At 35.8% G+C, this 9277-nt stretch overlaps 1 long non-coding RNA gene across 4 annotated transcripts in view; it reads left to right on the top strand.

Annotated features, from left to right (window-relative positions):
• The window catches only part of LOC148677407 (uncharacterized), a 122934-nt gene that overhangs the window by 1957 nt on the left and 111700 nt on the right, over positions 1-9277 (top strand). The window contains exon 1 of one of the 4 annotated variants that reach the window (XR_015930876.1): positions 4505-4770. The exons of 2 other annotated variants lie outside the window; for them this stretch is intronic. This is a non-coding gene — a long non-coding RNA (uncharacterized LOC148677407). Of the gene's footprint in view, positions 1-4504; positions 4771-9277 lie in introns of those variants that run through there. One more of the 4 variants, XR_015930879.1, reaches the window with a different exon arrangement.

Raw genomic sequence — 9277 nt, 5'->3', positions numbered from 1 at the left:
AAATATTCTTCTAGATGCCTGCATACATTAACATAACCTGAATATGTGTTGTCTACATGCAAGTACTGTAAATTACAAATTGTAATATAACCATTTATTTCAAATAAAAAATAATTAGGGCTAAAATTGGGATGATATATTAAGACCCGCAATTGTTAATTAATGAATTTAAATCTTGTTTAAATACCACCCTTTCATTGGTAAAATGTCACTTGACATGGCCATTACAGAATAGTAATAATGAAGAAATATTTGGAAAATACTCAGAAAGAAAATAAGGTATATTAGTGCTATTGACGATGATGTTAGAAGACCCTGAATTTTATTTTAGAGTTTCTTTGTAATGGAGCACTGCACAACATGGACTGTTTATTGAGATCTGAACAATTAATTACACTGTTGCTGTCTGGAAAAGTGATATGGCCATAAATACAAGACACAAGTTCTGTGTTCTGTGCTGTGTGTTAGGCTGGTAATGAGAGAGGCAGGTTAACTATAAGGGGCTTTGCTGAGAGCAAGCAGCATTACACCACAGATGCTGTTTGCAAAAATGTATAAAAATGTTTGTAATTGTAATGATAATATGAGATTAAGCAGCCAAGTGACAGTGAAGAACAAAACGGCTGACTGTAAATCAGGCCTTCTCTGTGTTTTTAGGAGGCATTTAGTTCTTTAAAAATACGCTCAGCCCAGCCACAGGTCGATGACGTCTGTGATTCCTTTCAAAATAAGCATGACTTTGTCAGCTGAAGACTGAGCACTGAACACTCTTACCACTGTGCTGTCCTTGGGAAATAGGAAGATTTATTTTGTGGGATCCTGAAAATTGCAGACTGAAACATTAGGTTCTGAAACCCCACAGCCGGAGCTACTAAGCCCAAATCTCTGCTGGGAGCCCAGCAGGACTGCAGGGCCCTGAGCAGCACTGCACAGCAATGGTCACCAACTAGGAAAGTAACGCCACGTCAAGTTTCTAGTAAGGTTTCTAATGGGAAAAGGGGTCTCTCAATTAAATTTTGATTGATACAATAAAAATAAACATTTTGAACAGTATCATTAGGTCATAGGACCAGGAATCTATACACTTGCAGGGATAGATTATATATATATTTGACAATTCATATTTTCCAATGTTTAAATCTTACATCCGTTTTCCTAAAATTGCACTGTGAAATGTCAAGGGTTGGAAGAAAATGCTCTACAATATAAGTACAAGACCTCTACACCTTTGTTACTATAAATACATTCATTATGATGGTTTCAAACTCATTGAACATAGTTATATTATCCACTGTAGCATTCCTGGCTTTAGGGTGCATTGATCCAGCTGTTTGTATATTTGAGTTTGTATACTGTATATGCTGACATGCAGATGTGATCTGAAGGAGGGTGTGGAAGGATTAAACTAGCCCAGTTCCCAAGCTTCTCTTAAGGTCTCTGCTAGGGAGAGGCTGTGAGACGGGCCCATTTTTGGTGAACGTGCATAAATCTAACATTGCACTGAATATGGTTTTTCTTTTCCCAAAGATAGCAGTGTTGGAAAAAGAGAAAAGAGAATCGGATTGGTGCCCAGATCTACATTTAACCAGTGCTGCACAATTGATCAAATAGTGGTCTATTTGGAATGTGAGGAAATTACATATATACATTTAATAGAAGATCTTCCTATCAACAGTTTATTTTGAAATGACTTAAACTTTATTTAATTTTGATTAATGATCATTACAGCTTGTGTGACACAGGGGAAAGATTGATTAAAGCCTTTGGAATATAATGTGGGATAGAAGACTTTAACTGAAATGTCAAATTAATTTTTGAACCCATGTATAAAGGATTGTTTTTAAGGTGGAAGCAGAGACTGCATTTTGCAGGGATAGTTAAAACAGTGTTCTGAAAGTATGGATTGTTGCTTCCTTGTTGGCATTTATTTATTATTTTTGCAGACCCCTTAGACAAGAGAACTCACAATGTATACAAAATTTTACATGTACAGTACAAAAGACAGAAATTTCTGTTAATGTACGGATAGACAAAGAAACCATAGATATGATAAATACACTCAAATAAATAAAATTAGAATAAAGAAACTCAACAGGATTGCTACACAAAAACAAAACAGTACTATAAGTACCAGGGCAAGATTAGTCTCTGCAGATGAGTTTACTCATAAAAGTATATTAAAAGAAGATTAAGCTGAAGTCATTTATTCATTGGTTTTATTCACAATATTTCTGTCAATAATTTTCTAGACTTATAAAAGCTTGAATAAATTTGAGGATGGATTCCAGTACAATCTCCTGATGAACAACTGAAAATTGTTAATTTCATTTGCACAGTGACTGTTTCCTGCATACATGCTATAATCTGAATTCAGTCTGTGCAAGATGAATAGACTGATGATTCATTTTAAAGTAATTCTGTATTTCAATCTTATGTGTCCTTCCAAATGATTAAAGTGTTCAGTAAAAGACTGCTTAATTTGAAAAAATTGTATCCTGCCGCTCAGCTGCCCACATTATACCCCAGCAGTTATTTCATCATACAAAGTAAAATGCTGAAATCGCACTAAACAAATGGGAGTTCTCTGAGGACTAGTTTCACAGGCTGATGTCACCACTGGTCCTGTGATGAGACCAGGCATGTCTTGTCAGACTACGAAACCACCTGTGACTTTTGTTTCGAGAATAATTTCTTGTGTAGTTGGATTTAGTTATAGTTAAATGAAGAGTGTCTTATGTTCTGTTATACTGTACATAATCTATATATCTGTGGATCTGTGGATCTGTCCGTTTTTATATATCTCTATTACAACATTTTAAATGTGTGTTTGTCAAGTTGCTTTACTGTAACACATGATGTTCCTGTTCTCCCACATTGCTTTGGTGTTAAAATTGTACACAACGACATAGTTCTCTATCAGAAACATTTAGGTCACTTTCACAGGGTGCCTTGTCCTCCTAATGTTCATGGCCAGAATAGAATAATATTACATAACAAGCCATACTTTCCCTATGTTCATCTGCTCAATTTTTGCACTGGCACTCGTGAACATCTGCAAATGGCAAGTTATGTCAGTTTCAAGACTTCATGTAAGTTAGCTTCTAAATTAAAGTTCATTTCTGAATAAAATCCTTTCGAAGGAAGTGTGAACTTTGGCAGAGGAACCCATAATACCAAATGCTGTTGCTGTAGGTTTCCCCTAATCTGCAGTATTTCACTCTGATTCTGGAAGGTTACCCCCCTGTCTGTCAGATCCTGTAGCAGTGTGGGCATCTTTGAAGTGGGTTCAGCAGGTCATGAGCAGTGAAGGGGTTATCATTCCAATCCTACTTTAAACCCCATTAGCAACTGGCTGAAAACGGGAAAAAATATAACTGAACAAATATTAAAAAAAACTTCAATAGCTGTCTAACCAATACTACAATATATTCATATTGGGAAAAATTACAGTATTTAAGGATTAGTCCAACATCATTTTTTGAGCATAAAATGTTGTGGTACTCTGTTAATGAGATCAAGACCAGGATGATCTGGCACCAGGATTATCTTGTTCAGGTTTTTAAGACTGTTTGTTTGTCTCTGCTTTTTGCCTGTAAGTGCTCTGAAATTACCTGGAGCAGAAAACAAGAAGCTGAAATGCCCTGTGAACAAGACACCGAAGCCTGTGTCTCTTCTATGTCCAGTTCATTCCCCACAGAATGAATTTTGTCGCAGAGAATGAGCTTAGCTGGAATTGTTTTTTTTTTGATGGGGTAGTTTAAAGGTCAAATGTGTGTGAGTTTCTTTGTTAGTTGTCTCCTGCCTTGATGATAGAAAATTGATCAGGCCTGAAGCACAAGTTCAATATATAGCCCATTGGGCTATTGTCGAGGACAGTGAATAGCTTGTATTGAAGTCTATGAGCAGGTTGCTATTAGCATGACAGCCTACCCTATATCTGACTGTAATTCATAATAAAATACCTAATCTCCATTATTTTGATCCAGACATGTGATGCTTTGAGGGGAGATACAATCTCTTTCTTTGAGTTCCCAATGGCAGCTGTATGAGAAATGACAAACCAATAGTTTTGGCCGTGTTTTTTTTTAAGTTAACTGAAATGCTTGTGCATTGCTATAGTTTAAAAAGGCCCAGATAAAGCTCATTCAGCAAGCTGAATGAAAACGCCATCTGGGTTTTTTTATTTCTTTTTTTCTTCTTTCCCTTTTTCAATCCTTGTAATCAAATTTGAGCAAAATCAAATGGGGTTTTCAATGAAAGTACCTTTTGTTGATCTGAAACGAGCAAGTAATTTACAAAATGCCCTTCCTTTGTGAGGGAGGCTAAAGGAAAAAAGAAATCAGTAGCTTTTAAAGCTGGGCCTTGCTGGGACTGTGAAGATAATGAAAGCACTCTGTGTTGCGGGGTAGAAAGCTTTTCAAAGGCAGGCCTGACTCAGGGTTACAGTGTTGAAAAACCTGTGTGTTTGTTTTGTGAGGAGAACTGAGATCCATCTGAATTTGGAGAGAAAGATTTGAGACAGAAACAGTTTGAACACAGAAGCTCCAATAGCTCAGGAGTCCATGTTGTTTGTTGCTCGCTTCTCTTCAGTAGCCTGTGAAAGATGGGGAAAAAACGCCTGGATTTGAGGATTCTTTTCCTACTTCGCAGAACATGAGGAGTCTATAGACAGAGGAGGCTTCTGCTGTCTTTTGTCGCGCTGCAAATTCTCCTTTCTTTTCACTTGTGCTTCCTTGCTCCTGGCTGTGGCAGTGGAATACCCAGTTACACGTGAGTTTCCGTGCTCTTGTTCCCCACTTGTTTCAGTATTTGTTATCTCTGATGCATTGACACAATGAAAAGTATTCTCTTACTAACTAAAATGTAAGAAATATGTTGTTAGTAATTATAGTTAGTAATTAGTAATTATGCACACTCCATTAATATTAATTTTAATAATTCCTTTAAATTTATGTAGTGCTTTTCATCTCAAAGAATTCCAAGGTGCCGAACAAACAGGAGGGGTAATTGTGCTTTCCCCCCTGCCAGCTGACGAAGTGTGCATCACCATGATGTTAGTAGCTCCAATGCTGTATTAAAAGCTTTTTAATGACATTTAAATTGACTTTTTAAAAAAGATTTCTGAAAACCAATCAAAGGTGTGGTGTTAGTCCATGGAATGGTAAGGGTGTTGTGATACCCTTTAGTGTTCACACATTGTACAGAAGTAAAAAATAAAATAACAGTAAAGTTTCATGATCTCCTTAATATTCTGCAGAATCATTAAAATCATATTTATTTAAAAAATATACTTTCTGTTAGAGGTTCATTTGTCCAAAGTCCAGACTCAGACGTTATGCTTCATTTGAAAAAGTGGGTTACATCCACGTGATTACACCTTGTTTAAATTTTAGCTAAAAACAATTAATAAAGTTTATTTTCAGAAAAAAATATTCTAGTATGCATTGTATCATGGATGCAGCATCCTTCCTCTTGTTCATAATAACTCTGAGAAAATAAGAAAACAGAAAAAGGAGGAGACGCCTGAGGCAACCAGAAACCCATGGTTTTATGTTTTGCAGAAGGAGGCTTTAACTGAGCAATTGAATTCTATGGATACTGGTACACTATTGTTTCAAGTGATTTAAGTGCACAAATAAAATTAACAATTAAACCAGGAGCTATGTAATTCAAAGTAATGTGCTTTTCTGGTGGTTGTAATATACATATTTGCCTTTAAAAATAAAATGCGAGATTCTATGAAATAACAGGTGGAATCTGAAACGTTTTAAAAGAACGGTCATTGTGTAGAAAATGAATAAATTTTAAGTTGATATAGTAGAAGATGTTCTGTTCTTTTGCAGTTTTCTCTCACTGTCTATAGTACAGTGTGCAGTTAATGGTTAATTTACATGTGGCTTCGCTATTCAGAATTTTAATTTACATTTGTAAGCCTACCCTATAAAATGTAGATTTTCAACAGAGTCATTTTTAGCCTTATAATTATAATATTTTACATTTTTAGAAATAAGCACAGATCCCTGAAGATAAAAGCAGCGCAATGTTCAGTAATTTCATTTGTCAGTTTGCATAAAAACAAAAATAAGGTACATTGAGGCATCTTGAACTCGCTGCTGCCATCCAATGTCAAGATAAAAGATGACAAGACAGCCATAGTGCAGTACTGAATGTGTTTCCATATACTGTACAACAACGATCTGGTCGTTCTAAAGTTAGACATACATTTGCAGCCCTTAACATACAACTCCATTTTATTTACACCCTTAAGAAATATTATTAAGAATCATTATGTTGATTAGTTTTTCATGTCTGATACATGATACACACCTACAGTATATACTATTTTGTTGTACGTTAAAAAGGTTGGTATATGAATTGTTTACATTGAATACACTGTTTTATTCAATAGAAAGGAAGACAGCTATGCCTTTGGTATTTTCATGAGCAATTGTAGAGATGTACTCTTAAAGGTGCCTTTTGTTCAGTGCGTTCTAGCTGTATCCACATGTGAATCCAAAACACATGCTAACGAGTGAGTGTGACACAGTAATCAGTCTTTCTGATAAAAGCGTCTGAGTGTTTCTAGTGCCATTGGTGTCAATACATGTGTAAATATCTTATTTAGTCTCAAATGCAGGAGATTTGTGAAATAATCACTTCACTTGATAGTTAGGTTACATGCTGAGTTCACGTCTAGTAAAATTGTCTGTCAAACACATGAAACTGAATGTCTGTAACTTCACATATAATTCTTTCATGGTTAAGTCAGGGAACCAGGAGGTTAAGAAGTATTTTAGCAAGCGATTTCCATAAGAGTCTGACAAATATTTTAACTAGGAAAACTGGGAGAACTGGGAAGCCATGGCTATTAAACTGGATTAATTGAAACATCTGTTAGTGGTGTGTAATCAAAATGACTAAATTGAGTGTTAAATTGGGGGTGACAGAGGGAGAGTGCTGAGCTGGTGACCAACAATTACAGCCTATTGAACTCGTGGCTGGCAGGCTGTGATCAGTCAGCCTTCAAATGGGTGCCTTCTGGAGCTACGATTACTGGCTCAGAGGGCTAAAAGTGTGCTTCTGCACCTGACCCTCCTCAGCCTGACACACCAAGCACTTAACCTCACTTTGCTTGGATAGCCTGCTGATATGTGAAACAATATACAACTTAAGTTTTAACACCTGGTATATATACAATTTGTTGCACTTATCAAATATTTTAGTGAATTCTTGTTCCTTCTATTAAAAGTGGCATTTGCCTACATGCTTGGAATTTCAATCCATAAACTGAAATGTCGTATGAATGTAACGTTTTATTATCATGGTCTAATCTTGGTTAGTATTTCTATTTAGTATTCATTCAGATGTCATTTATTTGATTCAGATGCTTAATAATTAACATTCCTGCTTTATATTACTTTGCTGACAATAATGAAAAAAATCATTCTAGCTCCAAACCTTTTCTTTCAAGAAATATGTTTATATTTTTATAAACAGTTAAGTCATGGACAATAATTCCACTACTGTTGAAATACTGATTATTTAGCTATCATCTTCAAAAAATATTGGCTCAGTATGGAGCCATCTATACTAACAATGAGTTAGTGCCATCTATTTGGGAGTAGGAAAACTGTTGTAATTCTTATGTGCCCTGCTTAAGAAATCAGCACATAATATAGGCCTGATTTAATGCTACTTGGTCTTCTTAAAGGCTTGGAATGAATTCTTAAGCACCTACTTGCCTTAATACACCAAATTAAAATGGTTTATAGAAAAGCCCCATGAAAGTAGACCTAACCTGACATAACTTAGCCACCCCTTCTGCACCTCAAAAGCTGCAATTAATATCACCAAAGACCCTCCAAAGTCAGGCCCATCTGAATCTTAAAATGTAAATTATGGGTCTTAAAGAGATATTACAGGGTGTCTATGAGACACTTGAGAATTAACACCTCAATCTTCCTCTGATAGCAGCCTTTGGCTGTACCTACAGTACATTATATGTTGTGCATGTTTCCAGCACAGTCATCTGTGACACTATGTAACCACTCTGTGAAGTTGTGAAGACCATGTGCAGCACCAGTGTACTGGTTCCCGCTGCATCAGTTACTAATCAGATCTGGAGAACAATAAAAACATGTGACAGATCTTTAAGACTGCAGAACAGGACTAGAGTGGGTGATCTTCCTCAAAGGGAAGGCATAAAGAAGGGGTGTGTGATACCTGTGTGTGATTCTTCATCACCCCTATGTTCTGTATCAGTGGTTCCAGACTTAGGATATTGGAGCGGGCCTAGACTGAGAGAAAGGGTAGACAAGGTGAGGTGTAAGTGCCTAGTCTTTGATTCAGCATCTGCTTTATAGAACCTGGAGAACATGTTTGAAGAGCCCGACTGTCACTGCGCTTGAGTTGCCTTTTTAAGGCACACAGCAAGGATAGTCTCACGTAACTCAATACACTGGTATTTCACTTTCATTCTCCGGACCTGTTCTGACTTGATCTGCATTTTATTCATTGTTGCAGATTTAGGATGATTATCATGGACAGAAATAGTTCCCTTCTTAAAATATAACAGATTGCTCAGGTCATTTTTAAAACCACTTCAAAAGTCTTAAACATGTTATGTGAAGGCTGGAAGGGTTATTGTACATTGCATCTAAGTTATACAAGAATATTGTTGTACATCCTTCACAATGCCTTTATTTTTTGCATGTATTATTATTCAAGATTGCTTTGCTTCTAATGAGGTTTGAAACAAAAATCAAATAAAATTCTGTTTTTAATTTGGCATGCGTAAAAATTCAAAAAATAAAATCTGCTTCTTGTGCGAACAAAGCAAATTTCTCTGTGTGTGGTCTAGTAGATTAAATCACACCTTATTTTGAAACAGTTCTTCGACAGCGCCATTATTACAAGAAAACATGCTTGAAGAACATTTGCTGTTATTATTATTTTACACTGCAAGATTTTTCTTTAAATTTACATATTTGTTTATTTTTAACTCAATAAAAGAATGTAAGGAAATAGGGTTGAATGTAATGGCTTATATCATTATTAAAAATTTTAAATAAAATGAGAATGCCACAATTATATGAATGTAATCATTTTCACAGGAGATTGTAGGGTGATTGAAACTTTGTATCTGCTGTCCTGCAGTGAAGCAGCAGTGAAATAAGGGATGTTTTATTCACATCTTTAGTCCATTATATTAGATAATGAAAGAGGAGGTCTGCTACATAGGATTTGTTAAAACATAGTCCTGTAAAAGAACATAAGA

This window comes from Lepisosteus platostomus, chromosome 2 (genome assembly GCF_059453375.1).
Source record: "Lepisosteus platostomus isolate fLepPlt1 chromosome 2, fLepPlt1.hap1, whole genome shotgun sequence".
NCBI classification, from domain to species: Eukaryota; Metazoa; Chordata; class Actinopteri; order Semionotiformes; family Lepisosteidae; genus Lepisosteus; species Lepisosteus platostomus.
Note: the sequence above shows the minus strand (reverse complement) of the source record. Positions and strands in the feature narration are given on the sequence as shown.